The 12,523-nt window shown below is 40.0% G+C and overlaps 1 protein-coding gene across 11 annotated transcripts in view; it reads left to right on the top strand.

Moving 5' to 3' along the window:
* Positions 1-12,523, top strand: part of LOC136179750 (NLR family CARD domain-containing protein 3-like) — a 497,803-nt gene that overhangs the window by 301,875 nt on the left and 183,405 nt on the right. The window lies entirely within an intron of this gene.

Below are 12,523 nucleotides of genomic sequence, written 5' to 3'. Positions count from 1 at the left end.
TCCAGCAGAGTCATCAGGCTGCTCACTTTGAAGCAGCTGGATAAGAGCTCGGCTGCTGTTTGGATCAAGCTTTGAATCTTTGTCCAGCAGGTGGCGCCATCAGTTTTATTTTTCAGACAAGTGAGCAGACTGAAAACAGGAACTGTAATGTATTATTACTACTCAACGTTTTCACATGTAGGTGGCTCTGACTGCTGCGTTCAGGGACATAATAATAATCAGTGAGGACGTTCATGTCCTGCTCTGAATCGTCTTCAAGAAATATTCAAATGTTTAATATTATTTATAGATTATATTCAAGCATACTGAGACCTGTCTTCTGTTGTAAGGATATTATTTAGTCTATAATGTGTCAGAATATAAGTAAATATGACATAGATTGACCAACTAAACAGGATGTTTCTCAGTTTTGACGTTGAGCCCCCGAGAGGTTTACCAAACATTTAAGTCTTGCTGTTGGGAAATAAAACTTACAGATAAGATCAATAAAAAACAAATTGGATAATTTGAAACAAGAGTACAAATGTTTGGATTCTGCTGATTGTTCCAAATGTTCTGGTGTTGGCGGTGATGGAGTTGAAATCTGAAAGTTCATGCAAAGATAATAATCATATTTCTATAAAACAGCTGTGACATGGATCACATGTTAGTGTTAAAGTCTTTAAAGGTCTGATTAGTCTCCTTCATGGAGCTTCAGTACAGATAGGCCTACTTTGACTTTACTGGAATACTTTGATTTGTCAGAGAGGAATTTCAGTCAGGAGTTTGAACTTCTGCTGGATCTCCTTCACACACCCTCATCTTCTTCCTATCTTTTATTTATTCAAAGATATATGCATGTATTCAATTCATTAAACTTCCCTTAATCCTCCAAAGTCTGTCACAGAGCCGGCCCTAACCATTTTGGTGCTATAGGCATGATTTCTGTGATAGCCCCTTAAATTGCAGCCAGTTTGACCACCAAAGACAATATTCATAGACTTCAAGAAAACTGGCATACATCTTTATATTTAACAGAATTTATTTATTTTAAAAATAAAAATACTTCTAAACAAACATGGCAAATGTGCACACTACAGGTTTGCACTGGTATTCTGTGCACTTTGGAAGGTGGAGCAAACATAAAATGGAGGAAGCTAACAACAATTTCTTCAAGAAACAATGGTAGAAGCAGCATGGTCAGTTGGTGTAACTGGTTTGAGTCAATTGGTGTAACCAGTATTTCTCATAAACATATAATAAAATACAGGACAATTAAAGTGGATTAAAAGTAGTCCTCTACTGCAGTGAAATAACATGTTTTTTTTTAAAACAATTTTTACATAATTTGCCAAAAATTAATAAGAAAACAGAAAAAGTGTTTTCAGCTCTGTGTCCCGCTCACTATTGAAAAAGGGCATAACTTATAAATTTAGGGATAATCCTAATAAAATCTAATTTCTTGTGCTATTTTAAAATGAAGTAATTCCAATCATGAGTACACTTACACTCACATACTCTAGATGTATAAAATATTCAATATTCTTATAACAACCCTTATTTTTATTTTTTGATTGTATTTTGATAAACTTTATTAATCCTTGAGGGAAATTTGTTATTTTTAGGGACATGCTTCTCACACACATGAATCACACGCATGCACAAACAGGACCTGTGGACATGCAATGGTGGAGAGATGTCAGAGTGGGGCTGCTACAAGCTGCTAAGCAGAGAGTGCACCAGAGCAGTTGGGGGTTTGGTGCCTTGCTCGAGGGCACCTTGGCAGTGTTCGGGAGGTGCCCTGACACCTCTCCAGCTACCAGACAAACTTCAAGATTTGGTCCACACCAGGACTTGAACCGGCGACCCTCCGGTTCCCAACCCAAGTCCCTATGGATGAGTTACTGCCGCCCAAATGTAATGTTTCTTTGTTTCTTCAGCTTGTTGTACAAAGTGGAGATAGCGATGTATTAATAATATCCACATCTGTGATTTAAATGTTCTGCTTTGACTTGTGTCAACAACACCGGATAAACTTTTGTTCGGCTCACCGTGAGCCGTTTATCGACGGTCCTCTGTGTGCTGTGTTGCTCGTCAATACAAAGCACCACACATCCGCGTGTCCACCTTTAATACAAAAGTATAGATGTCAAACTGTTTGCAGGGGGAAACTGAAATTTACAGAGCAAATAGTGAAATAGTAAACGGATGCAGTGTGGACAGCCAGTGTGTGCGACGCCACACAACATATTCAATAGTAAAGGTCGGGTAAAAAATCAATACAGTATTGTATCGCAATATTTTATGTGGCGATATTATATAGTCTCATGGCAGCCAAGTATTCATATTTTTAATATGATGTTTTATTTATGCTTTTTTATTTTTTAACTGTTGAAGGGGTTTCACAATTATTTTTGAACAAGTTGTATTGTTAAGAATTCATGTTCAAGTTCAATTAGACTGAAATACAAATAAAAAGACTGAAGTGAGATGAACAGACTGAGAATTTTATCTTATTTGACAAAATGATTCTTGATTTAGTTTAGTGTAGTGGATATAATATGCAGTTCAAAATATATTGTATCGCAATTCTCAGCATATCGAAAAATGTTTAAAATCGCAATAGAATCGTATCGTGTCTCAAGTATCGGGATAATATCGTATTGTGGGGACTCTAGTGATTCCCACCTCTAACATACAGCGCTCACTGGTTGTTGTAAGAGGGGGAGTGGCCTATTCAAGACAGGGCATTAAAAAAAAAATGACACCTAGGCTGACTACTTTGATAAAACTGTTTAGGTAACATTAACATCCTCACGTCAATTGATTCACTCGTTATCCAAAACATTTTAATCAATTATATATTTATAATAAAATGACGTAATCCAATGGCAGTTAATGTTCGAATACTGTTATTATTTTTAATTATTTTTATATTACGTGTTCAACATCTTATAAGATTATACAAGAAAAAAGAGCAGATAAACAGTTGAGCATATGTCAGTGAACTATGAGGGCAAAAAACAATAACAAAATAATCTTTCATGAATCATAATCAAGGTAAACTGTTCAATTAATCGTGATGTTGATTTGAGGCCCAGCCCTATCACTCAGATCAACTTCTACTATTCTTCTTTTAATGTTTCTAACATCTAATAGACAATTAAAAAGTTATCTTTCACAATGAAATATTGACACGTTATGACCTGTTTCTGTCTGAAATAAAACATACATAAAATGTATTTTAAAAGACTGAAATGACTTCCTGTTTGTGCCCACCTGAACAACTTTAACACTGACTTCTTTTCACTCAGATATTGAATTGGGATATAACGCCAGTGTATTTATTTTACACCATGAAGATACATTTTCCTCTGATCCATGGATCACATGTTGCCCGGTACCATGCGGGGTGATCTGAACAGATCATGGATCATCTGGGAACTGTTTCTCCACACGTCTGACATCCACAACATTGCTGAAGGGAGGTGATCCCAGCTTACTTTTTGAAGTTTTCTGACTGACTATCTCAACCTAGTTAGTTTGAATTAATGCATTTTACTGTGAGCTCAGCAGAGAGGTCATCAAGAAACCTGAACTGATGATGGTTAACCATTCATTTCATTTCTAGTAACAAGGGGAGGAGAAACTCTGAGCTGATATGGGTTTCCAATAAAACAATAAAACTGAAAGTTTCTGTCAGTCGGAGCTAAGACTCCATTTTGAGTCGACAGAGCAGAAGGACAAACATCTGAGACAGGGTGAGTTTAATTCAACATTATTATGACTTTACTGTTAAAACCTCAGGTTAATATTGAGTAATACACTTTGAATAGAAAAGCAAAGGAAACGGATCAGATACAGTACGGGATCAGCTCTGTGAATGTGGAGTACTTGTTGTTTCTCAGCTTTTGTTTGAAAAGTAAAGTCAAGTAAAAGTTGTGTTGCTAAAAATCTAAATCGTCCTTAATCAGAGATGTTTGTCATGACTCCTGCGGTCTAAACTAGCAGTCAGCGTTACTGGTTTTCCCTCAGATTAAATAAAGTCCTGAGGACGACAGTGCTTATGTTCCACAGTATTTAATTTTATAAGCTAGATATTCTCCACTTCCTCAAAGTAGACATTAAAAAATAATGTATCCTAATAAAATGTAATCACTAAATACAGCCTCAATAAAACATCTATCTGAGCAAAGGTCGGTTTTATGACGTGGTTTGATCCCTACAGGCATGAAGGATGTTGTTTTATATCCCTCTAGATATAAAACTGTTGGTCCAAAGGTCATGATTTCTGTTAAATATTAACATATTGCTTTAATGTTTGAGGTTCAAGACCTTGTTATTGTCATTATTCAGTGCAGGATTGAAGAGACACAGGAAGGATAATTGAAAGACATTTATATTAAATCCTAAAACTAGACCAGGGTCAAATACCAAGCAGGGAGTCACATCAGACGGACAAATAAGATGAAGATACAAACAAGCTGCACTGATGAGTTGGATCAGGTACTAAAGGAGACGGGAAGAGAGGCAGAGTCACATTAAGGATCACTTCAGGGGGCGCTGGTATCCAAGTGGTTACTGCGCACGCCCAATTAATCCAACCTGTGGTTCTTTCCCACATCTCATTCCCCACTCTCTCTCTACCTGCTTTCTGAATCTCCAATAAAGACATAAAAGGACCACAGTAAGGACCACCGCCCAGGAAGCTGAACTACATTAGTTTTGTATTTCAGCTGGATGTCAGCGTGGTACTGTAATCTCTGTTCACTTTAAATCTAAGCCTGCTGTACGGGTTGTGCCTGTTAGTATTTATTTTCACATAATCATTCACTTGAATCATTTAGTGGATATATCATTTTAAATCTGTCGACCATCTAAGGGTCATTGGTTTAGGTCTGTGTGGATGTAACAGTTTGTGTAAGACTCTCATAGCAGCAGATCTATTTTTGGAGAGGAGCCGAGTGTATGTTGTGAGCTTAAATGACTTGAATGTAGATATCTGACAGTTTCAAGTGAAGGTAATGTCACCTCTCTAGCCTTTTAGAAGTCTTCCCAAATGGTAAAAGAATTTGTAGGCTGTACCAGCTAACAGAATATAACAGGACCGTTAACATGAAAAGTTTGTCAGCCATTTGTGTTCTGTTGCTGTTGTCTGACCTCGGCCCAATAAATTCTAAGATAAGCCACTGTCTGTTTCACCATTTCATCATTGGACATTTACAGCAGAAACATCATGGCGTCATGATGTTCTTACATGCTTTTATATTTTGATATCTTTTTCTCTATATGGGTAATGTGCAATATATGTTGTGTTTTATACATGGGTCTGTACTTTTCTGTTGACATGTCGATGTGTTTTTCTATTGTTTTTATGGATTCTACTGTGAGGCCGCTGAATGTGTGCAGCACTTTGAGCCCAAGACAAATGTCTGAAGTTATAGTATTTACAGCTGCTCCTTTGAGCCCAAATCAACGCCACAGCGCTCTTCTTTTTATCATGTTGGACTTGAGACAGCGAGGCGTCAGTTTAAACACACCTGAAGCTGGTTGACCCGCTGTTAAAGAGATGCTAGTCTGTGCTCTGTTAATCATGTTACACCAAGCAAAGCCATTCCAGCATATAGAGCACCATTGTGACCCTCGCTCTGCCACTGTGGTCGGTAGGTTGAGCAAATTCACCCGCCACTGCAAAAAGACACCCGTATGTGACGAGTGCTGATTTCCAACCCTGTTTTATACACTTCTAGTTGTACAAATGTCCTAAAGGTCATGGTTGCTGTTAAATACTAACATGTTAGTTTAATGTTTAAAGTTTAAGACTCAATGTCTTGTTATTGGCATTATTCAGGGCAGATCAGACGGACAAATCATGTTAGGATCAAAACAAAGTGCACTAAGGTGCTGCATCAGGTACTTAGGCAGACAGGAAGGAAGAGAAAATCAAATGAAGGATCACATCAGGTAATGAGATGTGGACACTTGACCATTTCTGTCTTTCACATTTTTCCTGCTTGTGTCTCACCTGTTTGTTATTTTGTCCTCAGGTTGTTTTACCTGCATGAACGTCTTTTATTGTCCTCTGATCAATCTGGAGATCAGAAGATGAGTGATCGAGGAGACAAAGAGGAGAACAGAGCAGAGTCTCCTCTGTCCAGCTGTCTCTCTATGAAGAGTGACCTGTCTAAAGTTCGTCCTCTAAACTTCAGTAATGAACCAGGACCCTCAGATCAGAAGATGAGTGATCGAGGAGACAAAGAGGAGGACAGAGCAGAGTCTCCTCTGTCCAGCTGTCTCTCTATGAAGAGTGACCTGTCTAAAGTTCGTCCTCTAAACTTCAGTAATGAACCAGGACCCTCAGATCAGAAGATGAGTGATCGAGGAGACAAAGAGGAGGACAGAGCAGAGTCTCCTCTGTCCAGCTGTCTCTCTATGAAGAGTGACCGGTCTAAAGTTCGTCCTCTAAACTTCAGTAATGAACCAGGACCCTCAGATCCACAGTAAGAGAACTTTTTTTAATCACCAAACTGTCAAGCTAAAAAAAGAGTCCTGAACACCATAATGTGTTGATTTTCTTGTTTTGAATCATCAACCTGCACACAGTGATCATCCAGAGAAAGTCACTGAACTCATAACAACATACTAAGGATTATATATATGTATTATATGTTTATAGATAAGATAATATGATTTCAGTATTGACTCTTTGGTTGTGTATCTAGTCGTCTTCTCTGTGATTCTGCAGGAAGAAGTCTTTTAAACTGATCCTGAAGTTTAGTGAGATCTGCTGTGATCGTTTTCTTTCAATCATTTTTTCTGTTGTGTCCACTCTTTGTTTGTCTTTTTTTATTTTTTTAACATGACTACACAATGAGATCTTTTTTTTTTTACTGAAGTACCGTAACATCCGGTGTAAGATGCACTTTTAATACCTGTTTTTTTTTCATCTTAAAAGTTGTCTGGGTCTTATACAAAGGTGTAACTAATATACCAGTATAAAGTGTTGACACATGAGCCATCATTACCGCGGGTGCAGAAGTCACCATCACTGTGTGCGACCAGACGTGATTAAAAAACCATCCCCATTCATTGGGCCTGATTTACTAAAGGTTTGTGTGTCTTAAAACGTGTGCAAACTTGATACCACCAGCAAAAAATGTGTTAACTGATCTACTAACGGAGCGCAGTGAGGATTGAATCTTTCATATGAGCAAAACACGCATTGTCCATTTAGTACGTTTGACTTAATGAATATTCAATATGGGGCGTTTCTGCCCTAGAAAGGAGAAAATGTAAACAAGTTAAGTTAGTACACGCATTGTGATTTACCAAGCCTGACAAAAACTGAGGTGATTGTGACGGTGTCTGAATTTAACACCTTTGAAAAGAAGGTGCTAACCCAGGAGACCAGTGTTACACACAACAGGCTGCTGTTATTGAAGTTAGGAGGAGACATAGGCTCAATCAAAGAAGGCATACAGATCACGTTATTCTCCACACATGTTAATATGTTTGGAATGACAGCAGGAAACACCATGATTAAACTATATTGTTGCCTATTTAAACAAAACTGAACATCCACAGCCTCTGCATTCTAAAGAATTTCAACATTGACATTTATTTCTTCCTGTTTCCCTCTTCTCACCAACATTTTATTTTAAACTTGGGATTTCTTTTTTCTCGGGCTGTGCGTCTCTCCCCCAGCTCGTGCGCTCCTCTCCATAGTGCGCTCGTCTCCTCCCTCTACAGCCCGCTGCTGCTACGCTTGGATGGGGGGACCTCACCACTGCTTGTACCCCCGTCTTCGATACCTCTTTCCAGAGCAAACTTTCTGAGTAGATCACCCAAAAATCACACACTCACCAAACGTGCAATTTTTTTGGAGTGAACACACAGTTTAGTTCTCTTTACTTGGGACCTTAGTAAATCAGGCCCTCAGTGTATTAAGAGCTGAGTGCACGCTGTTCTGGGAAAGACAGCGACACAGACCAGTCTGGCTGCGCTACTTTTTCAAAACGTTTCCCTCAAGAGGTCAAAATAATGAATTTACAGAAAACTGTAGGATATTGTTCCATAAATAAACCTTGTTGAACGCTCTTTTGATTGAAAGAGTCCTTTATTAAAGTTAAAGAGAAACAAGCGGAGTCGGGCAGAGAGATCACAAGCTAGGAGTCTCTGCTTCACAACTTTCCCTGCAGGCTGAGAGCTCGACTACCGTACTGTAGCTGGTAGGAGAGCAGACTCCACAAAGAGAAAACAGACTAAAAGGGTGACAGAGCTGAACAGTAACTGCAGGTTTTGGACTTCGCTGAACACAATAAAAACTGTCACGCAGGAAGACAGTGTAAACTTTATTTTCTCTCTGAGAGACCTTCAAAAACACAGCGCGTCTTATACCAGTACAACTTATATTTAGGATTTTACGTTTCATGGTCATGACACAGCTCCTGCACATGCTCAGTGTGCAGGTCATGACACAGCTCCTGCACATGCTCAGTGTGCAGGTCATGACACAGTTCCTGCACATGCTCAGTGTGCAGGTCATGACACGGCTCCTGCACATGCTCAGTGTGCAGGTCATGACACAGCTCCTGCACATGCTCAGTGTGTAGGTCATGACGCAGTTCCTGCACATGCTCAGTGTGCAGGTCATGACACAGCTCCTGCACATGCTCAGTGTGTAGGTCATGACGCAGCTCCTGCACATGCTCAGTGTGTAGGTCATGACACAGCTCCTGCACATGCTCAGTGTGTAGGTCATGACGCAACTCCTGCACATGCTCAGTGTGCAGGTCATGACACGGCTCCTGCACATGCTCAGTGTGCAGCTCTCTATAAAGCTGATTAATAACTTTTCAAAGGTCTCAGGTCTCAACCTAAATATTAAACATTTGAACTCATGGCTGTTAAAGATTGTAATGTTCCCCATATTTGTAATAATCCAGTGAATCACCAGGTCACATACCTGAGAGTAGTTATCACCAAGGAGCAAAATATAAGGTGCACCTTAAATTTGAATCCCATCGTTGATAAAACTCTTGTTTACAAAGAGATTTATCTCTGAGACGAAGGACCTTGCTCTCAAAAGCTGAGGGCATTTCCAGACTCACTAATCCGGCTCTATCTTTGGATGTTGACTAAAATGTAACCAACAGATTTGATTCTATGTTGTTTAACTTTCTCTGGAAAAACAAAATACATTATGTTAAAAAGAACGTGACAATAAACACGAGTCAATGTGGGGGCTTGAACTTTTTGGACTTCACAGCTCTTAACATTCAAAGTGAACAGGCTGAGACCTTTTTAAATAACCCAACATCTCTATGGAATATGATTCCTAATTATGTTTTTTCTAAAGTTGGTGGCCTGGAATTTTATTACTGTGCAACTATAATATCAGTAAAATCCCAATCAAACTATCCAACTTCCATAAACAGATACTCTTGACTTGGTCTCTCATCTTGAAACATAACTTCTCTCCACACAGATATTACATCTGGAACAATAAGGACATTCTCTACAAAAATGAATCCCTGTTTTTTGAAAACTGGTTGAAAATAACATCACACTTGTAGGTCAGTTATTGGACTCAGATGGTAGACTCTATGGTTACACAGACAGACTGCTGCACATGCTCACTGAGGAGGACATGGCACACCTTTTTAAAACACTGCTTTTTGTGTCTTTATTTGGTTTAGTCCACCACTGGTTTCTAAATGTCAGTCTCAGTTTTCACAGCTTTATGATTTCCCTTATCTCCACAGAATAACAAAGGGGTCTGTTTCTGTGGAGGAGCAGCTGTCCAGCTGTGCTTTGTGTCAGGACGTCCTAAGAGATCCAGTTTCTACCAGATGTGGACACTGGTTCTGTAGACAGTGTCTCACCTCATACTGGGACCAGTCTACTTCATCAGGAGAGTCCTCCTGTCCCCAGTGTGGAGAAAGATCTAAAATAAGAGGAGGACTGCAGATATCCAGTAAGTCCAGCACTGTAATAAGTAAGACTGAAGTCATTGTGTCTAAAAACAAGACAAAGCAGTTAGTATTTTCATTGATATATAGTTCAATGAAACATTTACATTTTATCTGATTCTTGCTGTCAGTTTATATTCAGTTTATTTTATTTCTCTTGTAGCAGCACACATTTATTACACAGATGTTTTTGTGTCATGCAGTTTGCTTAATGTGTAATAATACAATTTTTGTATTTGATCATTTTATAAATCCAGTCTCAGGATATGTTTCTTTTCTTTCAGTAGATAGAGGTCTGCAGGAGGTTACAGATGAACTTAAGATCAGTCTGAGGAAGAGATGTGAACATGTGACTGAAGGAAGTGATGAAACAGGAAGTAGAACCCTCCTCAACAGGATCTACACTGAGCTCTACATCACAGAGGGACAGAGTGAAGAGGTGAACACCCAACATGAGGTGAGACAGCTTGAGACAGACTCTAAAAAGAAGACCCTCCATGAGACTCCAATCAAGTGTCAGGACATCTTTAAAGCCTTACCCGACCAACAGAACCAAAAGACAGAAGCTCAACCCGACCAACAGAACCAAAAGACAGAAGCTCAACCCGACCAACAGAAACAAAAGACAGAAGCTCAACCCGACCAACAGAACCTAAAGACAGAAGCTCAACCCGACCAACAGAAACATGAGACAGAAGCTCAACCCGACCAACAGAACCAAAAGACAGAAGCTCAACCCGACCAACAGAACCAAAAGACAGAGGCTCAACCCGACCAACAGAAACCCATCAGAGTGGTTCTGACAAACGGCGTCGCTGGTGTTGGAAAAACCTTCTCAGTACAGAAGTTCACTCTGGACTGGGCAGAGGGCTCAGAGAACCAAGACCTCAGTCTGGTGATCCTGCTTTCATTCAGGGAGCTGAACTTGATCAGAGATAAGGAGTACAGTCTTCTTGAGCTGCTCCGTGTTTTCCATCCAACATTACAGAAGGTCACAGCAGAGACGCTCGCTGTCTGTAAACTGTTGTTCATCTTTGACGGCCTGGATGAAAGCAGACCGTCGTTGAACTTCAAAAACAGGAAGGTTGTTTCTAATGTCACAAAGAAATCACCGTTAAACACACTGTTGACAAACCTCATCAAGGGGAATCTGCTCCCCTCAGCTCTCATCTGGATAACTTCTCGACCTGCAGCAGCCAATCAGATCCCTCCTTCATGTGTTGACAGGGTAACAGAAGTACGAGGCTTCACTGACGCCCAGAAGGAGGAGTACTTCAGGAAGAGGTTCAGTGATGATGAAGATCTGTCCAGCAGAATCATCTCACACATCAAGACTTCCAGGAGCCTCCACATCATGTGTCTGATCCCGGTCTTCTGCTGGATCACTGCCACAGTTCTGGAGCACATGATGAGCAGAGAGCAGAGAGGAGAGCTGCCCAAGACCCTGACTGACATGTACTCACACTTCCTGCTGGTTCAGACAAAGAGGAAGAAGAACAAGTATGATGAGGGATGTGAGACAAGTCCACATGAGCTGATGGAGGCTGACAGGGAAGTTCTTCTGAAGCTGGGGAGGCTGGCGTTTGAACATCTGGAGGATGGAAACATCATGTTCTATAAAGAAGACCTGGAGCGTTGTGGTCTGGATGTCATAGAGGCCTCGGTGTACTCAGGAGTTTGTACAGAGATCTTCAAAACAGAGTGTGTGATCCTCCAGAAAACAGTCTACTGCTTTGTTCATCTGAGCGTTCAGGAGTTCCTGGCTGCAGTCTACATGTTCCATTGTTTGACAAACAGGAACACAGGTGTAGTGAAGGCTTTCCTTAAAGACATGGACATCATTAAAAAACTTAAACTTAAAACTCCTAAAAGTGATTACTTATCCCTGGAAGTCTTCCTGAGGAGTGCCATGGAGAAATCCCTGAAAAGTAAAAATGGTCACCTGGACCTGTTTGTTCGCTTCCTTCATGGCCTCTCTCTGGAGTCCAACCAGAGACTCTTAGGAGGCCTGCTGGGTCGGAGAGACAACAGTCAGAAAATGATCCAGAGAGTCATCAACAACCTGAAGGAGATGAACAGTGATGATATCTCTCCTGACAGAAGCATCAACATCTTCCACTGTCTGACAGAGATGAACGACCTCTCAGTCCATCAGGAGATCCAAGAGTTCCTGAAGTCAAGGAACAGATCAAAAAAGAAACTCTCTATGATCCACTGCTCTGCTCTGGCCTACATGCTGCAGATGTCAGAGGAGGTTCTGGATGAGTTGGACCTGAAGAAGTACAACACATCAGACCAGGGACAACTGAGACTGATTCCAGCTGTGAGGAACTGCAGGAAGGCAGAGTAAGTCCAGATGTGATTAAATATGAGTAAAAATAAGCTGTTTAGTTCTTCAAATATATACTATACAATATCTAGGTTTTTGAAAACAGTGTTTATCTGAAATATTAACAAACTCTTCAGTCACTTGTATTTTGTTATAAGTTTTCTTGAGCTGCTTTAAATGCTGTGAGTGAAATATGTCTTTTTTTAGATCTAGTGTTTACCAACTTCAAGGTCACAGGTCATTT

Source organism: Labrus bergylta, chromosome 7 (assembly GCF_963930695.1).
Source record: "Labrus bergylta chromosome 7, fLabBer1.1, whole genome shotgun sequence".
In the NCBI taxonomy this organism is placed as follows: Eukaryota; Metazoa; Chordata; class Actinopteri; order Labriformes; family Labridae; genus Labrus; species Labrus bergylta.
Note: the sequence above shows the minus strand (reverse complement) of the source record. Positions and strands in the feature narration are given on the sequence as shown.